Raw genomic sequence first — 25,295 nt, 5'->3', positions numbered from 1 at the left:
TGAGCTTCATGAGCTGCTTGTATATTTTTTAGATTAATTCTTTGTCAGTTGCTTCATTTGCTATTATTTTCTCCCATTCTGAAGGCTATCTTTTCACCTTGCTTATAGTTTCCTTTGTTGTGCAAAAGCTTTTAAGTTTAACTAGGTCCCATTTGTTTATTTTTGCTTTTATTTCCAATATTCTGGGAGGTGGGTCATAGAGGATCCTGATGTGATTTATGTCAGAGAGTGTTTTGCCTATGTTTTCTTCTAGGAGTTTTATAGCTTCCGGTCTTACATTTAGATCTTTAATCCATTTTGAGTTTATTTTTGTGTATGGTGTTAGAAAGTGTTCTAGTTTCATTCTTTTATAGTGCTTGATCAATTTTCCCAACACCACCTGTTAAAGAGATTGTCTTTCCTCCATTGTATATTCTTGCCTCCTTTGTCAAAAATAAGGTGTCCACAGGTGCGTGGATTTATCTCTGGAGATCTTATACGTGAATTGCTGTTAGAGCTCATGGGTGGAAAAGTTAATTTCACAAAGAGGAAGACAGGGGAGGTTCCTTGTGGGCATTTGGACCAGGTCTGCTCACACCCGTCCCCTCGTGTGTCTCCCCCATCACTGTCTTAGATCCCGCTTGTCCCCTTCAGAGCATCCACAGTGCGATCTGAGGAAAGGGGGTGGGGAGAAGGACGCCCTGCAGGACGGTCCGCTCCCTGAGCCCCATGTCACCAGGGCATTTCTAGCCTGGAGACCTGAGGGCTCTCCAGGAGTCTGGGGATTTGGGATCGGGTGGGTAGAGAAGAAGCTGAGGCAGGAAGACTGAGGCCTTTCTGAAAAGCCTTTCTTCTCCCTGACAGACCCCCTCCCTGCCTCTACCCCCACCCCACACTCTCTGTACACAAACTCCTGAAGGAGGCAGGCAGTCTTAAAACAGGTCTTCTCAGGGACACCACCTCAGGCACAGCTGCCAAGAAAGCACACTCATATCTGCTGCCCATCTGCTGTGATTTGGAGCCAGTGGGTATGGATTAGGGGCTTCCCAGGTGGTGCCAGTGGTAAAGAACCTGCCTGCCGATGCAGGAGACACAAGAGACACAGGTTTGATCCCTGGGCCAGGATGATCCCCTGGAGGAGGGCATGGCAACCCACTCCAGTATTCTTGCCTAGAGAATCCAAGGACAGAGGAACCTGGTGGGCTATAGTCCACAGGGTGGCAAAGAGTCAGATAGGACTGAAGCGGCTTAGCAGCAGCCGCAAGTGTGTGACTGCGTAGGACAGTGGCGGCGCGCATGCTTGGGCTGCACACGTCCGACGAGCAGTGCTGTGGGGCAGGCATTCGGGAGGGGCTTGTTGGCTTCTCTTCACAGTTCAGCAACTGTTATTAATGGTCCCTAAACCACAAGACTCAGAAGAGGTTTTGTGACAAGTACTAAATGTATAATGACTTATATCTTGTGCATTTAAATTAAAATTCTACCAGATTCTAGACTACATTCAACCATCTCCATTTCCTAATGCTGTGAGGTTTACTGCCTTTGTTTCCACAGACTTGGTGCTCTGGCGTCAGGTACGGAGCAGTCTATACTGTGGCATAGGCTCTGCACTTGAATATTTGGGTAACACAAGGATTTGCCCTACACCAGCCTCGACACAGAGGCAACTGTCTTCCAACCCAAAGTCGATGCAACCGAAGGAACTGGAATTTAAACTTAGTGTTAAAGTGAATGGCTTTATTCAGATGTTAGAGTTTCACATCCTTAATCAAAAGCTTTCACTGCACTGCAGCAGCCCTTCACTGATTCTGGGAAGGAAGAAAGGCAGCAAAGAAGTGAAGTTAGAGGCACAGACTGCAGAGCCAGATGGCCCAGGTCCAATCTTGGGTGGGAGACCTAACCTCTCTGCCTCAGTTTCATCATCTGTAAAATGGAGAACAGATTTTTTTAATTTTAATTTTAAATCTTTATTGAAGTATAATTGGCATATAACATTTTAATTTAATTAACATTAATTAAAATTAATTAACATTTTAATTTTAAGTATACAACATAATGATTTGGCATTCGCATATACTGTGAAGTGATCACATCCACCACCATACACAGTTAGAAAAAATTGTTTTTCTTGGGGTAAGAACACTTAAGATCTACTCTATTAGAAACTTCAAATAGGCAATACAGTATTATTAACTGTAATCACCATGCTGTACGTTAGTTAATCCCCATAATTTACTAATTTGATAACATTTTGACCCCCTTCACCAATTTTGCTCACCCAAACCCTTCCAATGACAACCACCAGCCAGTTCTCTGCGTCTATGAGCTTGGAGTTTTGTTTGTGCTTTTTTTTTTTTTTTTTTTTAGATTCTGAGTGTAATACCACACAGTAACAAATATTTTATTCCCATTTTACAGATAAAGAGATTGGGGCTTAAACAGTAAGGGACCATATTCCTCACTTTAAAGTCATATGGAGAACAGGACTCAGCTCTCTCCCAAGATAAACTCAGTTTCTACTGGTCCCAGACAAGCTGGAAGGCCAAGGAGGGCAGCGTGGCTGACACACACCCAGCTTAGCTGCCTAGTGAGAGATGCCAATCCTAGCGCTCCAGAGAGCAGGTGGGTGGCCAGCCCTTCCCCACCCAGCTTCCGACCACTGAGACAGAGCTCAGCCTTGAGAAGAGCTGTCAGAAACCTGAGTTCTTTGGCCTGGAACAGAACAGAAGCACAATAAAGGACAGAAATGGACCTAACAGAAGCTGAAGATATTAAGAAGAGGTGGCAAGAATACACAGAAGAACTATACAAAAAAGATCCTCATGACCCAGATAACCATAATGGTGTGATCACTCACCTAGAGCTAATAGGTGGAGAAGCCCATGGGGAAACAGTGGAAACAGTGAGAGACTTCTTGGGCTCCAAAATCACTGCAGATGGTGACTGCAGCCATGAAATTAAAAGAGGCTTGCTCCCTGGAAGAAAAGTTATGACCAACCTAGACAGAATATTAAAAAGCAGAGATATTACTTTGCCAACAAAGGTCTGTCTAGTCAAAACTACGGTTTTTCCAGTAGTCATGTATGGATGTGAGAGTTGGACTATAAAGGAAGATGAACGCTGACAAATTGATGCTTTGGAACTGTGGTGTTGGAGAAGACTCTTGAGAGTCCTGGGGACTGCAAGGAGATCCAACTAGTCCATCCTAAAGGAAATCAGTCCTGAATATTCATTGGAAGGACTGATGCTGAAGCTGAAACTCCAATACTTTGGCACATGATGTGAAGAAATGACTCATTTGTGAAGACCCTGATGCTGGGAAAGATTGAAGGCAAGAGAAGAAGGGGATGACAGAGGATGTGATGGTTGGATGGCATCACCGACTTGATGGACATGAGTTTGAGAAAACTCTGGGAGTTGGCAATGGACAGGGAAGCCTGGCATGCTGCAGTTCATGTAATCGTGAAGAGTCAGACATGAGTGAGAGACTGAACTGAACTGACTGAGAGCCTACCTTCACTCTGAGAATCCCTGTGAGTCTGAGTTTTCCCTGTTTCACTCTAACTCTGGGTTTTTTGTTTTTTTTTTTTTTTTTTGCTTTATTTTGTTTTGCTCCAGAGCTGACAATAAGGGAGAGAAGCGGATACAAATTTCTGAGCTAGGAATATGGAAGGGGAATCGGGCTGGACTCCACTGCATATCAACGTTAATTCTGTGAATCAATTTTAGCAGGTCTGCCCTAATTGGGACCTTGAGGATTATCATGGTTGAAAATATTTGATTGCCCCATCTTCTATCTCTGTCTGTCTCTTCCCCTGTTTCCTGTGTCTGTCTTTGTCTCTTTCCATAGATACAAATATACATATATACTTACATACACGTGTGTGTGTGTGTGTGTGTATATATATATATATCAGTTCAGTTCAGTCACTCAGTCGTGTCTGACTCTTTGCGACCCCATGAATTGCAGCACACCAGGCCTCCCTGTCCATCACCAACTCCCGGAGTTCACTCAGACTCACGTCCATCGAGTCCGTGATGCCATCCAGCCATCTCATCCTCTGTCGTCCCCTTCTCCTCCTCCCCCAATCCCTCCCAGCATCAGAGTCTTTTCCAATGAGTCAACTCTTCGTATGAGGTGGCCAAAGTATTGGAGTTTCAGCTTTAGCATCATTCCTTCCAAAGAAATCCCACGGCTGACCTCCTTCAGAATGGACTGGCTGGATCTCCTTGCAGTCCAAGGGACTCTCAAGAACCTTCTCCAACACCACAGTTCAAAAGCATCAATTCTTCAGCGCTCAGCTTTCTTCACAGTCCAACTCTCACATCCATACATGACCACTGGAAAAACCATAGCCTTAACTAGATGGACCTTTGTTGCCAAAGTAATGTCTCTGCTTTTCAATATGATATATATATATATATATATATATATACACACACACATGTGCATACATGTGTATTTCTCTGTCTCTGTCTCTAAACACTGATCTAACTTGAAGGATCACAGATGTGGATGGGACAAGAGTTTTCTCAAACATTCACTACAGGTTGGTTCTTGAACCACTGGATGTGGGTCAGATTTTCAAACAAAGTCCCACTTCTCACCGCTAGGAGTCAGTCCACACTTAGCCTGAATCTGACGGTTTCAAATTCCCTCCTTAGGCCAAACTCACATCCTTTGTACTGCAGTTTGAATACTCACTTTAGTGTGCTAGGGAAATAGTGATAAGACAGAGGTCAGAAACTGGCCTTGCCTGGTGGGTAGTGAAGCTTGATGCTCTATGGGACTAAGGCACACCAAGAGAAGGGAAGAAAATGGCCGAGCAGCTCGGGGAGGGTGGCAGGCTGCTGTCATGGCCCTGTATGAATCCCAGCCAAGTGTTGGGTGCATTTATCGTCGCGCACACACACGTGCGCGCGTTCGTGGGAAAGCACTGTTTGTTTCCCGGAAACAGGTGCCAGTTCTCGCTGTTTCACCAGATACCCCAAGTCGCGTCATCCTGAAACAGGGAAAACTGTCTTCTCCCTGGCATCCACCTGTGAAGTGAAGAGAGATCTTTGGAAAACAGACCTAAGCACCTCTCTTCCCTTTGGAAGACTGCAGGGATTTCCCCTTGTCTTCAGGGTAAGCTTTCCCCGGCAGGCCTGACTGCCCAGTTAACTGCTCCAGCCCCAGTCCTGCTTCCTAGGGCTCCCTGAACCTCTCCCAAATCCCTGTATGTCCAGTCTTCTGAATGCGGCAGACTCCCTCATACCTCTCTCCTTGACATGCAGTTCCCCCAGCCCGGAAAGGTTTTCCATCCCTTATTCTCCTGGCAGAGTCCTACCTGATCTCCAAATCCAGCTCACACTGTCCCCAGGGACATAGTTATGCATTCCTCTGAGGGTTTAGGACTCTGCCCTCTTATCTCACTGTTGTGTTTCTATTCATATCTGTCTCTTCCTCCCATATGACCTCTCCAAGGTCAAGAACTCTCTCTTACTCATTTCTGCCTCCTCAACATCTGGGCCAGTGCCCGCAGCAGAGTAGATGTGCACTGGAGAGCTACTGAGTGAATGGATGGAATGTTTACAGCTGCTAAGAGCTCAGGGCCTGCTTTTGGTGGAAGATTGGATTGAAATACCAGCTCCACCACTTGCTAGTCACAGGATTTTTCCAGTCACTTAGCCTCTCTGTCAGCTTCCTAATCTGTAAGGTTGTTGTTTTTGTTATTTAGTCATTAGGTCGTGTCTGACTCTTTTGTGACTCCATTCACTGTAGCCCACCAGACTCCTCTTTTCCAGGCAAGAACACTGGAGTGGGTTGCCATTTCCTCTCCAGGGGATCCTCCAGGACCAAGGACCAAACCCACATCCCCTGGATTGGCAGGAGGATTCTTTATCACTGAGCCACCTGGGAACCCCACTTATGTGAAAATTTAATGATGTGTGTACAAGCGATTTCCTGGCATCAGTTCAGTTGCTCAGTCATGTCTGACTCTATGCTACCCCATGGACTACAGCACGCCAGGCCTCCCTGTCCATCACCAACTCCTGGAGTTTACTCAAACCCATGTCCATCGAGTTGGTGATGCCATCCAACCATCTCATCCTCTGTCGTCCCCTTCTTCTCTTGCCTTCAATCTTTCCCAGCATCAGGGTCTTTTCCAATGAGTCACTTCTTCGCATCAGGTAGCCAAAGTATTGGAGTTTCAGCTTCAGCATCAGTCCTTCCAATGAATATTCGGGACTGATTTCTTTGGAATTGACTGGTTGGATCTCCTTGCAGTCCAAGGACTCTCAAGAGTCTTCTCCAACACCATAGTTTGAAAGCATCGGTGCTTCGGTGCTCGCCTTTCTTTATGGTCCAACATTCATACATGACCACTGGAAAAACCATAGCTTTGACTAGATGGCCTTTGTTGGCAAAGTAACATCACTGCTTTTTAATATGCTGTCTAGGTTGATCATAGTTTTCCTTCCAAGAAGCAAACGTCTTTTAATTTCATGGCTGCAGTCACCATCTGCAGTGATTTTGGAGCCCAAGAAAATAAAGTCTGTTTCCATTGTTTCCCCATCTATTTGCCATGAAGTGATGGGACCAGATGCATAATCTTATTTTTTTGAATGTTGAATTTTAAACCAAATTTTAGGCTCTTCAGTTCCTCTTTGCTTTCTGTGAAGGGTGGCGTCATCTGCAGATCTGAGATTATTGATATTTCTCCTGGCAATCTTGATTCCAGCTTGTGCTTTGTCCAGCCCGGCATTTCTCATGATGTACTCTGCACATAAGTTAAACAAGCAGGATGACAATATACAGCCTTGATGTACTCTTTTCCCAATTTGGAACCCGTCTGTTGTTCCATGTCCAGGTCTAACTGTTGCTTCTTGACCTGCATACAGATTTCTCAGGAGGCAGGTGGGATGGTCTGGTATTCCTGGCATAGGCACATACTATTTTTCTCAAAACCCACATTTTGTCTATCAGCAAACCCTGCAGGATCCTCCTTTAAAATATTGAGCCACCTTTTACCTTTTGAATGCTAATAGCCCAATTCAAACTACAGTCGTTTCCCACAGACATGTTCTGGTGGCCTCCTCTCTGGTCTCTCTGCCTCCTTCCTTGTCCCATATCTATTTTCAACACAGTTACCAGAGGCAATCCCTTAAAAACATAAATCCAATCAGATCACTCTTCTGCCACAATCTGCCTTTGGCTTCCCTTCCCCACTGCAGACAACAAGGTTGCTGCTACCTCTGATTCCATCTCCTCACTCTCCCCCTTGCTTTCCCAGCTTCAGCCACAATGGCCAATGTGTTATAATTCAAACCTGCTGCATACCTCCCTGCCCCAGTGCCTTTGCACTTGCCATTTCCTTGGCCCAGAATCCTATTTCTCCAGAAAGCCTCATGCCTCCTTTGCTTACTTAGTTTTCATTTTCAAAAGTCACGTTCTCCAGGAGACTCTCATTGGCTATTCCATCTAAGCTTTCAACAATATTCACTGAACTTTCTGTCCCACTTCCCTCTTTATTATTAGCCTTTATCATTAATAGAAAGACATTTTTATTATTTTGTTCACCATCTGTTCGCCTAGTAGAATATAAGCTTTAAGAAGGCAGAGGCCTGTTTTGCTCACTGCTGTACCTCCGGCATCTAGAACCATATCTGGTACAAAGTACATGCTCAGTACGTACTTTGTTGAAATGAAAAGATAAAATCTTAGATTGCTATAAAATACAGGGACAGCAGTGTCTGGGCTGAGCTTGGGCCACTCCTTGCTGGCTCCAGGCAGTCAGAGCTGACTCAGGAAGCAGAACGCCAATCCTCAGACTGGATTTTCCTCTTTTTCTAGCCCAACCCAGCTCTGCCCTGCCCAGTAGAGGGCTTGGCTGGGAACTCCAAGTTCCTCCTATTCTCTACAGAGACAGGGGCATAGTACAGGCTGCAGGAAGGAGTGGCATGTGAAGATACCCTAGGACTTGAAGGCAGGGGGACACTGCTGAAGCTGCCTTTTGTTCCATTTTCTTGGGGTTCCCACAGGTAACTTTCTCAGGAAAAAAATCAGTGCTACCCTTCTTGGACTTGTTTTCCCAAAAAAGCAACGCTCCTCAGTGTGGGTCCATGACATCACATTTCTGGGCCCAGCTCCAGGCCTACTATCAGACTCTCTGTGCAAGCCAGGAGATTCTTTAAACTCAAATGAGAGCCACCCATCAGATAGTGGCCTCCTGGGGGTGGGGATTGCGGCCTTCTCACAGCCCAGCCACCTGGTCCCAAGTTTCACCCCCTCCCCTGCTTTATTTTCCTCCTTAGCACTTAACACAATGTAATCTAACATAGAATGTACGCATTCCACATACTTATCCTGTGTATTATCTGATCCTCCACCACCCCCTTGTACACACCAGGAAAGGATTTTTTGTCTGTTTTATTCGTTGCTGTATTCCCAATGCATAAACACCTGACACAGAGTAAGTGCTTTGTAAGTAGTTGTCCTATGAGTAAATCCTTATCCAAAGCCCTCCATACTAAGAGCTCATTACTGAGGGAGGCGAGGGCAGAGGGATAGTACTCCTCTTACAGTAAGAGTACCCTTGCCCTCAAGGGACTTCCAGAAGCCACAGGATTCCAGAAGCGATCCTGGCGAACTCCTCCTGAGTCACCGATGCACCTTTCACCTGCTGACCTAAGGGTTGGACCACTTTGTGAAGAGTAGGGATACATTGTGATGGGGCTTAAAACACGTAGTCCATCTTCTTCCCTCCCAGGACTTCCTTTCTTTTGCCTTATAGTTACCATCCATTCTATAGGCCCCTTCGCACCCAGCAGGCCCCTTTTCCTTCTGTGAGCCCTTAGGAGCACCAGGGGGCAGTACCATCATCTGAGCACCGATGGCCGGGTTGGCTGCTGCACTGTCGGTGGGCCCTGCACAGACATCCTGCTTCTTCCACACTAAACAGACTGTGAGTTTGCCGACAGTGTGCGCGTGCGCGCTAAGTTGCTTCCATTGTATCTGACTATGTGTGACCCTATGGACTGTAGCCCGCCGGGCTCCTCTGTCCATGGGATTCTCCAGGAGAGAATACTGGAGTGGGTTGCCATGCCCTCCTCCAAGGAATCTTCCCAACCCAGGGATTGAACCCATGTCTCATGTCTTCTGCATCAACAAGTGGGTTCTTTACCACTAGCGCCATTAGCTGACAGTACAGACTGTCTAATTTACCTTCATCTGCCAGTACCTATGTCACTTATATGCAGAGCACATCATGCAAAATGCTGGGCTGGGTAAAACACAAGCTGGAATCAAGACTGCCGGGAGAAACGTCAATAACCTCAGATATGCAGATGACACTACCCTTATGGCAGAAAGTAAAGAAGAACAAAAAAGCCTCTTCATGAAAGTGAAAGAGGAGAGTGAAGAAGTTGGCTTAAAATTCAACATTTAGAAAACTAAGATCATGGCATCCAGTCCCATCACTTCATGGCAAATAGACAGGGAAACAATGGAAACAGTGACAGACTTTATTTTCTTGGGCTCCAAAATCACTGCAGATGTGACTGCAGCCATGAAATTAAAAGACACTTGCTTCTTGGAAGAAAAGCTACAACCAACCTCAATAGCATATTAAAAAGCAGTGGCATTACTTTGCCAACAAAGGTCGATCTAGTCAAGGCTATGGTTTTTCCAGTAGTCATGTATGGATGTGAGAGTTGGACTATAAAGAAAGCTAAACGCTGAAGAAATGATGCTCTTGAACTGTGGTGTTGGAGAAGATGCTTGAGAGTCCTGGGGACTGCAAGGAGATCCAACTAGTCCATCCCAAAGGAGATCAGTACTGGATGTTCATTGGAAGGAATGATGCTGAAGCTGAAACTCCAATACTTTGGCCACCTGATGCAAAGAAGTGACTCATTGGAAAAGACCCTGATGCTGGGAAATATTGAAGGTGGGAGGAGAAGGGGATGACAGAGGATGCGATTGTTGGATGGCATCACCAACTCGATGGACATGGGTTTGAGTAAACTCCAGGAGTTGGTGATGGACAGGGAGGCCTGGTGTGCTGCAGTCCATGGGGTGACAAAGAGTCGGGCACGACTGAGCAACTGAACTGAACTGCCAGTAGCAACATTATAGTAGAGGCCCACTGAGTCATGAATCTGTGGCTTTATAAAAGAAAAGCACATGGAATGCAGTTATATTCAGGGTTTGGTGTATGCTAGGGCACAGAAGGGGCTCAACAGTGGAGTTTTCCTTTCTGTGAAGCTCTATCATACAAGGATTAACTATGGAGGGGGGACTACATAGCAACTTGCCTTGATGTTAGAACTAAATTGCCTACCTATTTCCTCTTACTATTACCTCCAGGAATAACAGCTCACATTAATATAATATTTACTGTGTGCTAAGTACAGTTCGAAGCATTCCACAAGGATTATCTCATTTAATTCTCATAATATTTCAAGATAGGGAACATTATTATACACGTGACATGCATTTCAGAATCAGGGCTATTTCAGGGATAAAGACTATGAAGTGTTGGTGGGAAGGCCAAACTTGTGTGCTGAGAGATCAATGAACAGATCAGGAAAAGGGATTTCATCAGTGTGTAAACCCCACATATATGAGGTAGCATAACATTTTCACAGCAGAGTCAGTTCCATCTCTATCATCCCTTAAGTCCTGATACGTCTTAGGAATGTCATTCAGAATTTCCCAGTTCTTGAGGTTTAACCTTCAAAAACCCAACCTAGGAATCAAGGGTCCAATGTTTGTGAACATTTATTTGTATGCTGGCCATTTTTGACTTTTTCAACTGGCTTTCTTCCCATTTGAATTGGGAGTGAAGTAAATATGAAATCACCCTTCCCTGTCCTTATTTCCCACCTGCTTCCCATAGAAGTCTTCCTAATAAAGGATCCTGCCCTCTTTAACTTCCACCAGACAGAGGCCCTATGGGGCAGGGCCATGTCAACCCACCCAGTGGGACCTCTCTGCCCCTCCTTGCCCCACCAATCCCATGACTAGGAACCTCTCTTGATCCTTTGTCACTAGTGGTGAGCCCTTGGCCCCTCTCCCAAGCACCTCTCTCTATCCTGAGAACACGCTCTCTGGGCTCCCAGCTGGGAGTGACACATCAGATACTCCTGGGTGCTCCTGAGTAGTAGAAAGAAGACGGAAAGGCAAGGACTGGTGACGGGGTGAGAAAGCCAGAGGGCAGGAGAGACTGGAGAAGGCAGCAAATCCATTCCCCTCCCTCTCAGCTTGGAAACTGGGCTTGTAAATAACATCTGAGTTGTCTCTGCTGCTGTGTTTGAATCATGACTTTCTACACCCCAAATAGACCTTGACTATCTGCTCCAGGCATTCCATGGGCACCCGGGGTAAGACCGGACCCTGTCACCCCCACTCAGGGCACTCTAGCGGCAGGATCCAGGACTCATAGGCTAACGGCAGGGTTCTGCTGAAATATGGTCAGTGTGACCTTTGCAACAGGCCTATGTCCCTGTTTTCAACAGTTCATAAGTGTGACAAATGTTGCTGTATTTTCCCCTGGAAAAAAACAGATTCAGATGTTCAGGGGGCACAAGATTGGGCTCAAAAGAAATGTGTGTTTAAGCCCTATAGAAATCCATCCACTCACACCTTCCCCTCAACAAGTTTTGGGTCTCCCAAGAAGACTCTGAATGGGCAGTGAAAAGACCCCGTGCAATTGCTGCTGGAAATGGCTGAGAGGAGGCAGGGTGGAGGAGAGGACGGTCAGAGCCATACAAACACGCAGCTGGGTGTTCTGACCACTATACTGTCTCTCCCTGCCACTCTCCATGCCTCCTGCCCTTTCATAGTTTATGCTCCAACAATTTTTCTTCCTTCTGCACAGCAAAGAAGTGAAGACTGAAGCAAAGACTGAAGAATCTGCCATCTGCTGCCTCCCCCAATGCCCAGCTCCCTGTGCTAAGGTAACCCAAACAATTTAGGAAAGTGAGATAAGATTCTTGGTGCCATTAAACATGGACAGGTCAGAGCATGGTGCTCAGCTGCCGTGAAACTCCCTGGCTGCTGCTGCTGCTGCTAAGTCGCTTCAGTCGTGTCCAACTCTGTGCGACCCCATAGACGGCAGCCCACCAGGCTCCCCTGTCCCTGGGATTCTCCAGGCAAGAACACTGGAGTGGGTTGCCATGTCCTTCTCCAGAAACTCCCTGGCTAGTCTGCAGGGCAACAGGGAGACCAGAGCAGCTGGGCCATTAAACATGGATGGAAACCAACCCATGGAAGAAAGAGGTGGCACTTCCCCTGTTGGCCAGAGGGAGGGACAAGGAAGATTTAGCAAAGGTCAGCAGGGCTCATACTGAGCAGTATTCGGTCTCAGCTACTCACATCCTTCACATTCTGTCAGTTGGACAAAAAAAGCATGGCCTCTAGAGTCAGGCTGACTTGAATTTAAGTCTCCATATGGCTTTAAGTACCCTGAATCTTAGTCTGCTCAATTCTGTGCTTGCGTGCTAAGTTGCTGTTCAAGTATAAAATGGGCTTAATACTTAATTCCAAAGATTCATCCAAAGATGAAATGAAGTAGCATTTATAAGATATATAGCACAGAGTTTGGCCAAAAGAGGTTAGTACTCAAGGTTAATCCTCCTTCCCCTTCTTCCTGGAGGGGGATGAGTTTCTTCCCAGGGACACCTGACTCCTGCGACTTCCAGAAACCCTGATCGCATTACAGTGTGCTTGAGATGGTTGGATGGCATCACTGACTCAATGGACATGAGTTTGGCTAGGCTCTGGGAGTTGGTGCTGGATAGGGAGGCCTGGCATGCTGCAGCTCATGGGGTCACAAAGAGTTGGACATGACTGAGCAACTGAACTGAACTGAATTGAACTGTCTTACCCCACTAGTCTGGAAGCACCTTGAAAACAGCTATCTTGGCACTACTGATTTTCTACTACCCAGCTCAATGTCTAGCATATAATAGTTGTTTGGAGAATGTTGAATTAAACTGAAAAAAAATTTTTTTTAAAGGATGTAAATTGGATCAATGAACTAAAGGCAAATTACAAAAGATGAAAGGAATTGAGGTCATTTTGCAAAGAGAAGGTCATCACAGCCTGTCGAAGCTCACAGGGACCTTAGGAACAACTGGTTCAACACACTCACTCACTGTGTAGTGGAAGGGACTGAAGCTCAGCAAATTGATGGCAGAGCCTGAAAGTTCACAGGGCTCTTGAGTCCAGGCTCCACGCTGGACGACCAGCCTCTGTCCCCCTTCTCTGTGAGCAGGGCAGGACACGGCCCTGCTCAGGTGACCAGAGAGGTTGTGTGACTCTCAGCCACACAGTCTGCCCAGGGTGGACCTGGACCCAGCCAGCTCTCCGGACATTCAGGCCAGCGCTGCCAGCCCTGGGGCACCTGGCGTGTCTTGTCTGCAGGCTGAAGGGCACTCAGCTTTGCCATCTTGGTTCTAGCAGTGGTGTCACATAGTTCCTGTACTTTGTGAGGTCAGGGGTTAAGTGGGAGGATTTGAGGAGGGGAGAGGAGTAGCCCTTTTCCCTTCACACTGTCTGCTCCCAAATAACCCACTACCTGTTATGAAGTCCCCCTGTCCTTGTGGGACTCTGAGCTCTGCCCCCATGGAGCCACCTTGCAGCTTCTGCAGTGGAATAGCCCAGGGCCACACTGGACGGGCCCCTCCTCACTCTGAGTGGCCTGCTAGAGCTGAGGTCCCAGGGGGCCTCTCTGATAATATCTTCACAGGCTATTCCGTGGGACCATTATGGAGGTTAAATGACACAACATATATGAAAGTTCTGGAATATAAACACCGTCATTATATAAAATATTTGTCAGGTGAGGGACTGAAAACAATCAGGTCAGGGACGCTCCACCAGGCAGATTTCTTACACTGAAAAGATTCTCAGACTTTCTACCTCCTGGTGCCCAGAGCGACTGCTATCCCATCATCACCCAAAGGAAGGGACTGAACTTTTTGCTCTTGCTGAACCAGGAGTTCAGAAGCCAAAAGATGTGAGCGTGTGCGCACGTGTGCTTGATTCAGAAGTGTCAGAATCAGGGAGAGAACTTTCTTTCATAATAGCAGAGAAACAGAATAGGAGACTTCTTGAAGTCCTTTCTCATAATAACAGTATTCATTGAGCCATAAGTGTTACGTACCCCTTACCTCATCAGTCACAAACAATCCTATGTGATAGAAACTCCTGTAGTTCCCATTTTACAGGTGGAGGGGTTGAGGCACAGAGAATATTAGGTTGCTTGTTCAAACTAAGGTTTGAGCCCAAGCAATTTGACACTGCAGCCTGAACCCTGACCCCCCATTACACAGTTCTGACTATTACAGAAGATCATTCTGGGGGTGCTTGCTGGGTGAAGAGCAGCTCTTGTTACAACAATCAACCGCAAGGAAATTTCTCTGGACCTTTGGAGAGAATTCAAAACCCCTCTCCATTCCAGTTCTAGGTCTGCTTAATAAGCCAAGAACAAAGCCATCCTGTGCCTTCTAGAAACTTCTGCTCCTTGGGGCAGCAGGGAGTTTATTTGGCCAAGGATTGACACTCTAGAGGCTCATTTGGGCCAGCAAATAAGGGCAGCTCACAGATGGCATGCAGTGCCAGCCAGCTTGGACAGGAAGCTGCTGGGTATGCTTGCTCTCTGCCACATCTCTGAGAGATGACATGGCCTGGGAGGGACACTCTTCAGAGCTGGAACCATGACACTTTATCCTCTAAAAGGACGGACTCCCCCCCACCCCATCCACAGGGTTTGGCTTTGCTCAGTTGCCTGGTGGCTCAGCTGGTAAAGAATTCGCCTGCAATGCAGGAGACCTGAGTTCAATCCCTGGATTGGGAAGATCCCCTGGAGAAGGGAACTGGCTACCCACTCCCGTATTCTGGCCTGGAGAATTCCATGGATTGTATAGTCCATAGGGTCGCAAAGAGTCAGACACAACTGAGCGACTTTCACTATCTGGCCTCCTCCTGGAGGCAGCTGACTTTTTGAATGCCTACTACTACTACTAAGTCGCTTCAGTCGTGTCCAACTCTGTGCGACCCCATGGACTACAGCCTACCAGGCTTCTCCGTCCATGGGATTCTCCAGGCAAGAACACTGGAGTGGGTTGCCATTTCCTTCTCCAATGCATGAAAGTGGAAAGTGAAACTGAAGTCGCTCAGTCGTGTCTGACTCTTAGCGACCCCACGGACTGCAGCCCACCAGGCTCCTCCATCCACAGGATTTTCCAGGCAAGAGTACTGGAGTGGGGTGCCATTGCCTTCTCCCTTTGAATGCCTAGTGGATCCCAAATTAGTTTGATCCGTAAGTTTAAAATATACAAAACCCCTCTACAGCCAAAAATTGACTTGTCTATGAAGCCTTATGTGTTAAAAATAAAGTTTTACCCCCAAGAAGCTGTCTGGCTATTTGCCCTCTCCCAAGTACACGCTTCAGCTCAGTATACTTGTTACTCTGCACTGTGGGGTAATACAGGGAATGAGCTTAAATTTTCATGATGCTGAGAAAGGGGTAGAAGCAGATAAGACAAGCACACAAAGAAAGAAAGTGTAGTCACTCAGAGGTATCTGACTCTGCGACCCCATGGAGTAGCCCACCAGACTCATCTGTCCAGGGAATTCTCCAGAGAAAAATACTGGAGTGGATTGCCATTTCCTTCTCCAGGGGATCTTCCCTACACAGGGATCAAACCCGGGTCTCCCGCATTGCAGGCAGATTCTTTACCATCTGAGCCATACCTAAAGGGAAGCAGGTAAGACAAGCACACAAACCATGGAAAAAAAACTTAAAAGATGTTTCCCACACCCTTAAGTAACAGACACTCTTCTCCATGGTACAATTTGGGTAAGTCCTGAGGACACAGTAGCTGCCCAAGGAGGGGAGACTTGATTTGATGTTTGAGGAAGGTGTCTCCCTTTTGGAGATGGTGGTGACCTGGGCTCTATGTGAGTAGCAGGCAGAAGTAACAACGCACTGCTTACACCGCTTACATCTTCACGACCACACTTCATTTGACCCTGATGACCACTCTGTAAGCAGATTCCTCCACCCTCATTTCTCAGACGAGGAAACTGAGGCTTAGAGACGTTTCTGAGTGGCCATGAACTCAAGTGGCTTCTGACTCAAGTTCTTTCTCTTATGTGGCAGTTTGCCTGGGGAAGTCTTGTAAAAGCTTACGGAGCAGGAAACCTTGTCTTCTACAAAGGCAGCTTCCTCCCAACTTTGGGCAAGGCCCACTGCAGGCCTTGGAAAGTCACAGTGATAAAAAGTAAGGGGGCCATGCTGATGAGGGCTGGTGGCTGAACAGCAGCAGGAGCAGCCAGGGGTCTGCGGGCCTAGCTCGGGCCAGGCTGCCCACCCCGCGTGGGGTGGCTCCATGCCCCACAGAGATGGGGGGCAGGGGTGGCCCCAGGCCCGGGCGTGGAGGCCTAGCCTGAGGGGCACCTGACTGAGTCTGGGATTTTGGAGGCCAGGAGCAGGTGTAAGATGAACTAGTCTCCTATTTTACTACCAAAGAGGGCGGTTCTTTGTTTCCAGGAACCAGCAGGAGAGGAAATGGGCTGCGAGGTTAAGGGTGTGGGGCAGAGGAGTGGGGGTGGATTAGAGCTCTTGCATGAGCAAGTAGAACCTGTTGTCAAGGTTCCCTGTTGGATCACTTGCTCTCCTCCTGGGAAGAATGGAGCGGCAGGGGTTAGAGGCTGGCAGAGCTTTCTCCCAGCCCCGGGAACCTAGAGGAAGACCAATCAGCACAATGTACCCTGAAGAAATGGGGCTGATCTTGGGCTTTGTGTGATGGGAGCAGCAGGAATCCCTGAGTCTGAGCAGCGCCAGGACTTGGCTCCCCTCCTCCCCTCTTTCTGCCCTCCTCTCCTCCACAAGCTCCCAGAGGACACAGACTGCTTCCCCAAATCTACTGTGACACCGCCTTCCGGTTCCATCACTACTAGATTAAAGGAAAGCCATGATGGCTGAAGCACAGGGTGTGTGTGTGTGTGTGTGTGTGTGTGTGTGTGTGTGTGTGTGTGTGTGTGTGGTGGGGGGTGGTTAGGTATAGGAGCTGAGGCTCAGAAAGAATTCGCCAAGTGAAGAGTTGGTACAGGGGGGCAGTTTTCAAAGTCTTTTCACAAACTTTTTAGTCCCTTGACTTTCACAAAAATGGACACCAGCCAGAAAGGATTCTCCTCCATTTCAGTGACAAGGAGCTCGAGGCCCCAGGAAGGGTATAGCCAGCATGGAAACACCTATTTTGTGCTTCTGCACTCACTGTCATTTCTTTGAGGCCTGGCTGGAATCAGCATGAAGGAGAAACTGGAGGAGGTGATGAGGTACCAGAGGGGTAAGAAAACTGAGGGACAGTGACCCCCAAAGGCAGCCCTGGAACACCTGGTGTTGCTGGCTAACTTTCCATGTGGGGTTCTGGAGAGGACTTCTATTACTGCTACTACTACTATTGGTAGTAACAGTTACTATTTATTGTTTTCCTTGTACTAGATACATAAATACTGTGGAAGGGATTAATGTACAAAATGCTTTAGAAACATGATCATCTTTAACCCTCAAAAGAATCATAAGATAAATATTTTTGTTTCTATTTTTCAGACAAGGAGCTTGAGGTTCAGAACTTTCCTGAGACCTCACAGGACTCCCAAGGCCACTCTTATAACCACTGTGCACTACTGCCCAGGTGAGATACAAATGCTACCCCGTTGTTCTTATTCCTCTATACCTTTGGCATCATTCAGCCCCAGAACGCTGGTGCCTGAGAAAGCACACTGTTCATGTGCTTCTCAAGGCAAGAATACTGGTTTGCCATTCCCTTCTCCAGTGGACCACGTTTTGTCAGGACTCTCCACCATGACCCATCCATCTTGCGTGGCCCTACACAGCATGGCTTATAGTTTCATTGAGTTAGACAAGGCTGTGGTCCATGTGGTCAGATTGGTTAGTTTTCTGTGATTGTGGTTTTCTTTCTGTCTGCGCTCCAATGGAGAAGGATAAGAGGCTTATGGAAGCTTCCTGATGGGAGAGACTGACTAGGAGGAAACTGACATTACTTTGTCAACAAAGGTCCGTCCAGTCAAAGCTTTGGTTTTTCCAGTGGTCATGTATGGATGTGAGAGTTGGACTATAAAGATATTTGAGTCCCGAAGAATTGATGCTTTTGAACTGTGGTGTTGGAGAAGACTTTTGAGAGTCTCTTGGACAGCAAGGAGGTCCAACCAGTCCATCCTAAAGGAAGTCAGTCCTGAATATTCATTGGAAGGACTGTTGCTGAAGCCACCTGACGTGAAGAGCTGACTCATTGGAAAAGACCCTGATGCTGGGAAAGACTGAGGGCAGGAGGAGAAGGGGACGACAGAGGATGAGATGGCATCACTGACTCGATGAACATGAGCTTGAGTAAGCTCCAGGAGTTGGTGATGGACAGGGAAGCCTGGCGTGCTACAGTCCACGGGGTCGAAAAGAGTCAGACACGACTGAGCAACTGAACTGAACTGAACTGTTCTTTATAGTCTTAAATTCCTAGGCTTAAAACATTTTTACTGCCCCACCATTGCCCCCACCCCACCAGCCTAGGCCTCAGCGGTAGGGTGATATCTGCAGCCACGGCAAAGGGCAATGTGGCCACATCCTGGGCAGATCCTCTGACAAGAAAGGTCACTCTCTCCATGCCTGTGACTCCCTCCCTGACTGGGGCCAGACCTTGGAGTGGGGTACAGTTTCACCCAGGCAGTTCTCTACCAGGGGAACTAGAGAGAGGAAGTGAGTCTTTAGGGGCGGGAGAGTGGGTGGGTGCAAAGGGACCGCCTGGGAGGCCCCGGGGACTTTCCCCTATGCCTGAGCTCCTCCGGTAGGGCAGCCAAGTGCCCCTGCACCCCAGCCTCTGGCTGGGTTTCTGACTCTTCCATGTCCTGTTTCTGTCACACCCTCTGTTGTGTAACCCCCCTCGCTTCATTTTAGAATCCCTTTACCACCCATTGTTCTCCTCACCCATTCCTCCCTCCCAACTTCAGCTGAGACAAGGCAGGCCTGGGGGAAGGAGGCACTCTAACAGGTTCCACCCCGGCAAGCTGAACTCAGAAATGAGTAGTGCCCCCACTCCTGACACCACCACCCCCACCCCCCGCCCCCCACTGGAGGCTCCATGAAGCCTGGTTGAAATGTGAGCCTTGAGCTTCTCTTGTGATTTCTCTTCCTTTTCTGTTTACTAGAGAGGGAAATGGTAACCCACTCCAGTATTCTTGCCTGGAAAACCCCATGGACAGAGGAGCCTGCTGGGCTGGTGAGTCCATAGGGTCACAAAGACTCAGACATGACTGAAGTGACTTAGCACCTGGCACTAGGTACCTTGAAACCTTCCTTTTTTTCTGCTTCTTCCCCTTCAAATCCAGGGCCGACCTGTTTTTATTTTATTTGGCTAGGGTGGTGGGGGGCTTCACTGGTGGCTCAGAGGGTAAAGAATCTGCCTGCAATGCAGGAAACCTGGGTTCGATCCCTGGGTTTGGAAGATGCCATGGAAGAGGGCATGGCAACCCACTCCAGTATTCTTGCCTGGAAATCCCATCGACAGGGGAGCCTGGTGGGCTACAGTCCATGGGGTCGCAAAGAGTCGGACAGGACTGAGTGACTAAGCACAGCACAGCACAGCAAAAGGAAGCAGCTTAGTTAAAGGGAAGCCAGTCCCTTACACCAGTGCCTGCAGTGAGACTTTCGAGGTCTGAGAGTCTCTGGAAGCACAAGTACCAAGACTCTGATTGTTTAACAAGGGAAACAATGGAAGCTGCGACTGTCTTACCCAGCAAAGTTGCTCATCTGTCTCCAAGGCGAAAATACACACCATGGCTCTAAGGTGAAAAGCCCGTGCTTGACAACTAGAGACAAAACAGACTGCCCAGAATACAAACACCTGCGCCCTCACAAGGACGGAAAATGGTCACTCACGCGACCCCCGTGGTGAACCCACATTTACACACACAGAATAAAGAGGAAGTTCAGAATTGGCTGCCCTGGCACGAGTTAACCTTGCCGGCCCTTCCCCACCCCTCCCCCTTGCCCCGCCCCCGCCCCCACCCCCACCAGCGTCACCGCTCTCCCAGCTGAGTCGGGGCCGCCCCTCCCCCCCGCCCCACTTCCCCTCCCGCGCCCCTCCCTCTCCCCCTCCCCACCAGCGTCACAGCTCTCCCAGCCGAGTCGCGGCCGCCCATTCTCCCCGCCCCTTTTCCTCTCCCCCTCCTGTCCCCCTCCCCACACCCGCCACTACTCCCCTCCCCTCCCCACTCCTTCCCCCTTCCTCTCCCCCGCCAGCGTCACCGTTCTCCCAGCCAAGTCGGGACCGCCCCTTCCCCCTGCTCCCTTTCCCCTCCCCCTCCCCTTCCCCCACTCGTCCCCTCCCCTCCCCCCAGTCCTCCCCTCCCCTCCCCCTCCTTCCCCCCACTCCTCCCCTCCCCTCCCACCTCATTCCCCTTCCCTCTCCCCCGCCAGCGTCACCGCTCTCCCAGCCGAGTCGGGGCCGCCCCCTCCCCCGCCCCTCTTCCCCTCCCCTGCCCTCCCCCCACTCTTCCCTTCCCCTCCCCCCTCCTTCCCCTTCCCTCTCCCCGCCAGCGTCACCGCTCTCCCAGCCTAGTCGCTGCCGCTGGCTCTCCCCGTCGCTGACGTGGCCACCGCGGGTGACTACCCGACCACCGGAAGCGCAGCCCTTGTAGGGCGCAGAGTCCTGAGGGCTCCGCGGGGCCGGAAGCCGGGCAACAGCCGCCCGCGGTCTCTGGCCTGGCTCTCATCTTCCGAACGACTCCCCGGTCCCGCAAAGGTGAGCCAGTTCGGAGAGAAGACGTGGTTTTCCATCTCCTACAGAGAGCTGGAGCGCCCAGGGAGGCAGCCTTCCCAGACACTGTCTCCCAGAATGCTCGCCCTATATTTCTCCTGAAACATTTAGAGAAGGACTGAAATGCAGATGACAGCTGGCCTTTGATAGACACACTCAAATGATCCCCGTCACGCTCTGGGGCCCTCAAGTCCGAGCCAGAGGCTGTGAGGATAGGCCAGTGCTGCGTGGTGGGAAGGACAGCCTAGCCTCTGCTGGGTAACCTTAAACAAGCCTCATAGTTGCTGCCAGCCTCATTTTCCTTATCACTGAAGTATAGAAGGTTCTTGCCTTATGGAGTGGTTGTGAGCATCATATGGGCCTTCAAATTGTTCTCATAAAACAGCTTTGGAAATTGAAGTGCTGTGCAAAATTTTGGTGGTCATTTTGTACCCTCAGTTCAGTTCAGTCTCTCAGTCGTGTCTAACTCTTTGCAACCCCATGAACTGTAGCACGCCAGGCCTCCCTGTCCATCGCCAACTCCCTGAGCTTACTCAAACTCATGTCCATCGAGCTGGTGATGCCATACAGCCATCTCATCCTCTGTCGTCCCCTTCTCCTCCTGCCTTCAATCTTTCCCAGCATCAGGGTCTTTTCCAGTGAGTCAGCTCTTCGCATCAGGTGGCCAAAGAATTGGAGTTTCAGCTTCAACATCAGTCCTTCCAATGAATATTCAGGACTGATTTCCTTTAGGATGGACTGGTTGGATCTCCTTACAGTCCAAAGGACCCTCAAGCATCTTCTCCAACACCACCATTCAAAAGCATCCATTCTTTGGTGCTCAGCTTTCTTTATAGTCCAGCTCTCACTGCCATACATGACCACTGGAAAAACCATAGCCTTGACTAGATGGCCTTTGTTGGCAAACTAATGTCTCTGCTTTTTAATATGCTGTCTGGGTTGGTCATAACTTTTCTTTCAAGGAGCAAGCGTCTTTTAATTTCATGGCTGCAGTCACCATCCGCAGTGATTTTGGAGCCCAAGAAAAAGTCTGTCACTGTTTTGCACTGTCTCCCCATCAATTTGCCATGAAGTGATGAGACCGGATGCCATAATCTTAGTTTTCTGAATGTTGAGCCTCAAGCCAACTTTTTCACTCTCCTTTTTCACTTTCAAGAGGCTCTTTAGTTCTTCGCTTTCTGCCGTAAGGGTGGTGTCATCTGCATATCTGAGGTTAGTGATATTTCTCCCGGCAATCTTGATTCCAGTTTGTGCTTCATCCAGCCCAGTGTTTCTCATGATGTACTCTGCATATAAGTTAAATAAGCAGGATGACAATGTACCCTGGAAGAGCCTATGCAGGTGCCCCTTCTAAGGAAGGGAGCAACAGAAGCCCAGATGCTGACTTGGCTTCCAGAACCTGCCTTTCTGGAGCCTCGCCCAGCCACTCTGGGATGCCCTTTGACCCTATGGAAAAGCTTAAGCTTTATAAACAAAATCACCTGGTGGCTGCCGTCTGTGCTGCCGCGGCCGTGATAGACTGTTTGGGGCACCCACTAGTAAGCAGGTGTGGTGAGCATGCTTGAGATGACCTTTCCAGTTAAACCCGGGAAGGAAACCAGAATTGCCAAAAGCCAGTGGGGGAGCAGTCATGTGAATGCTTGTACAGTACTGAACTGTCTTCTGCCCCTACTAATAAGACCTGCAAATCTAGCTCAGAACTTCCAGGGCCAGCAAGCTAGTTTATACTGGACACCAACTGTCTGCTACTGCCTCCATTCCAACCCCTTCATTCACTTCAGACTGTGTTCGCTGGCAGCTTTGCGTGTATGTCCTCTGTATGCATGTCTCCTCCTTGTCCCCAGCTTGGAGTTTCTTGAGGTCAGGAATCATTTCTTTCAAAGTAGACTGAAAAACTTCCACCTTCCACCCTTGAGGATGGGGACCAAGCCTCCTTCCTTTTGATCACTTTAAAACAAGGAGGAGAAAAGGTGTTCAGATCCTGGGGTCAAGTGATTGATTTATGACTCATATACACATGGCACCGAGACATGGGAGGGTCAGACAACATGAATCTCTGCAATACTCACCTCGCCCTCTTTCTCCACTTCCTGGCTCAGTGATCCCCACAGAACCCCTTCCCTGCCAGGGAGACCTGTGCTGAGTTGCTGAGAAGTAAATTGCACAGTGGGCTGGCAGTTACCCTCCTTTTGGAGGTGGTTGTCCTCATTAAAGTCAGGCGCTTGAGTGTGACACCTAAGGCCATATTCCCAATGGGTGTTTGTCAGCTGAGGTTCACTGCTCCTTAGGTGCTAGCCAAGATTGGTTCAGAACTTCATTCTAAGGCCTATAGCAAATCCAGTGCCCCTCCTCAAAATATTCCAGATTCCTCTGGGAGCAAGGTTGGCTCTAGTTTTGAGCTTCTCTTTTTCTTAAGTCAAATTAGTTTAGGAATTGTGTTGCTGATCCGTGAGTGTTTTTGCTATGTGAGCTGGATTTCAGGCCCTTTCCTTACAGATTCTTGCTGTTTTCTTTTGCACGGTAATTCAGCTCTTTCTAATCCCTACCCACACTTCTGTGCCTCTCTACAAATTCAGTGAGGCGGGCCCAAACCTTCCGTCTGTTCAAGTTCTTAGGCAGATTCCCTCCTCCTGTAATCTGGCTAGAAAAGGGTGGTTGGTGTCTTCCTGGACTTACATGCATTTTTAAATAAGGATACTTGGAAAAGACCCTGATGCTGGGAAAGATTGAGGGCAGAAAGAGAAGTTGGGGAGCCGAGAATGAGATGGTTGGATGCATCACTGACTCAGTGGACATGAGTTTGAGCAAAATCAGGGAGATAGTGAAGGACAGGGAAGCCTGGCATGCTGCAGTCCATACAGTCACAAAGAGTCGGACATGACTGAGCAACTTAAATTCCTCTTTGAATTCAAAACCTGGGGGTCAGGGAGTTGTTCTCTTTCTAGGAGCTTACCCATCCCCACTAAGAATATAATTCATTCTGCTCAACTTTAGGGGCTCAACCTTCTCGAAGCCCTATTAGACATATCTCATAATATCCCTGTCTCCACTCTCCTCAGGAGCTTTCACCGTGGGACCACATCTCTAATGCTGAAAAGCAGCTGAAAATACCCAGGACCACCTGATTCTCTGACTCAGTGGGACTCAACCCCTGACCTCAGGGGAGTTTCCTGAGCCATGAAGGAAGCCTTGAGCTGAGCACAGAAGGAAACATGGGAAAGGATGTTGATTATTATTTTCCCAGCTATTATCCTGACCTGATTACTCTTGTCATTATGGGCTCTCACTAAAGCTCAGTTGAGGATAACACTAAATGCTACCGAGAATAACTTCAGATTCCTCGGATCCCATGTTCCTGCATTAGGGATTCACACAGATTATGGAAGCAGCAAGGTGGGTCTCCTGGCCCACGCTCTCTTATTATAGATACGCAGAGTGTGGCTCAGGGAAGTGACTCCCAGTCTGCCCACCAGGCTCCCTTCTGTGAACCACATGGATGAAATGCTCAGCCTCCCTGGGCTGGGAGCCATGCACAGCTGAGAAACACCTTGGGCCCTGAAGCCAGAGCTGGCCACTACGGTACCTCTTCTTTAGATTCTTCCTCGTGGCCCCATTTCTTGAGTCTGTCTTTCTCCACACGTTAGCTCCTTCCCCAGGGGGTTTCTGGCCATCACAACTGTGATGCCAGCTTCCTGCCTACCCCAGACACCTAGCCACAGGAGGCCCAGCCCATTAAGGTTTTGCCAAAACAACATCTGCGGCAGCTCTTCTCTTGTTTTCTGTCTGGAGATGAAGGGGGTTTGTCCTGGGCTTCAGGGAGTGAGGATGAGGAGTATTTACAACGTGTCTGTCCTCTCGGTTTGGGAAAGAGGCAATAAATTCAGCTTCAGATGTGCTGCTGTCCCCAAGTCCATGTGTTCCGCTGCTGAGTTCCCGGCACTTGCGGTCACACCTTGTAGCACTGTTGGAGAAGGCCCAGAGGGTGAAGGTGTGGAGGTCACATTCTTGGGGGAAGGGGCCTCCAGGATATCAGACTTTTAACAGTTTCTATCCTTTTGCTCCTATGATGCACCTAGGGAATTACAAAAGCAAAAAACATCTCTGGGGACCTTTCCAACCAAATCCTGGTCTGACCATCTGTCCACATCTCCCCTGCTCAAGCTCCCACCCCGTCACTCTTTCACTCTCTCTCACGCACACTCAGCCCCTGCTGCAGGCCCATGCTGGTGAAGGAGATCGGAGCTGGAGCACTCCTCTCGTGGGTCAGCAGCTGAGAAGCGACCCTCAAGGGCACTGCTGTCTTTGGGGGACCAGATCCCCTTCATACCGTCAGCCTGTGTCACAAGTCTGATGAATTAGTAACACTTTGCATCACTCCCCCCAGCAGGAGAGAGAGCCTTCATGAGCCAGTGCGGTGAAGGATGGCGTGAAGGCATGAAAGGTGGCTTTGGGAAGCGAAAAGCAGGCTCTGAGAGCCCAGCTCCAGG

The 25,295-nt window shown here is 48.7% G+C and overlaps 2 long non-coding RNA genes across 2 annotated transcripts; both read left to right on the top strand.

Moving 5' to 3' along the window:
* The first annotated feature begins 16,655 nt into the window (after positions 1-16,655).
* LOC147357163 (uncharacterized) lies at positions 16,656-19,989 on the top strand. The gene is made up of 4 exons (XR_015143821.1): positions 16,656-16,966; positions 17,586-17,670; positions 19,199-19,269; positions 19,754-19,989. It is a non-coding gene; the product is annotated as an uncharacterized LOC147357163 (long non-coding RNA).
* Positions 19,990-20,132: 143 nt separating this feature from the next.
* On the top strand, positions 20,133-24,703 carry LOC147357162 (uncharacterized). The gene is made up of 2 exons (XR_015143820.1): positions 20,133-20,793; positions 23,868-24,703. It is a non-coding gene; the product is annotated as an uncharacterized LOC147357162 (long non-coding RNA).
* Positions 24,704-25,295: the final 592 nt, after the last annotated feature.

Source organism: Bos grunniens, chromosome 16 (assembly GCF_055505025.1).
Source record: "Bos grunniens cultivar Pamir isolate PY7600 chromosome 16, Bosgru_T2T1.0, whole genome shotgun sequence".
Lineage (NCBI taxonomy): Eukaryota > Metazoa > Chordata > Mammalia > Artiodactyla > Bovidae > Bos > Bos grunniens.
Note: the sequence above shows the minus strand (reverse complement) of the source record. Positions and strands in the feature narration are given on the sequence as shown.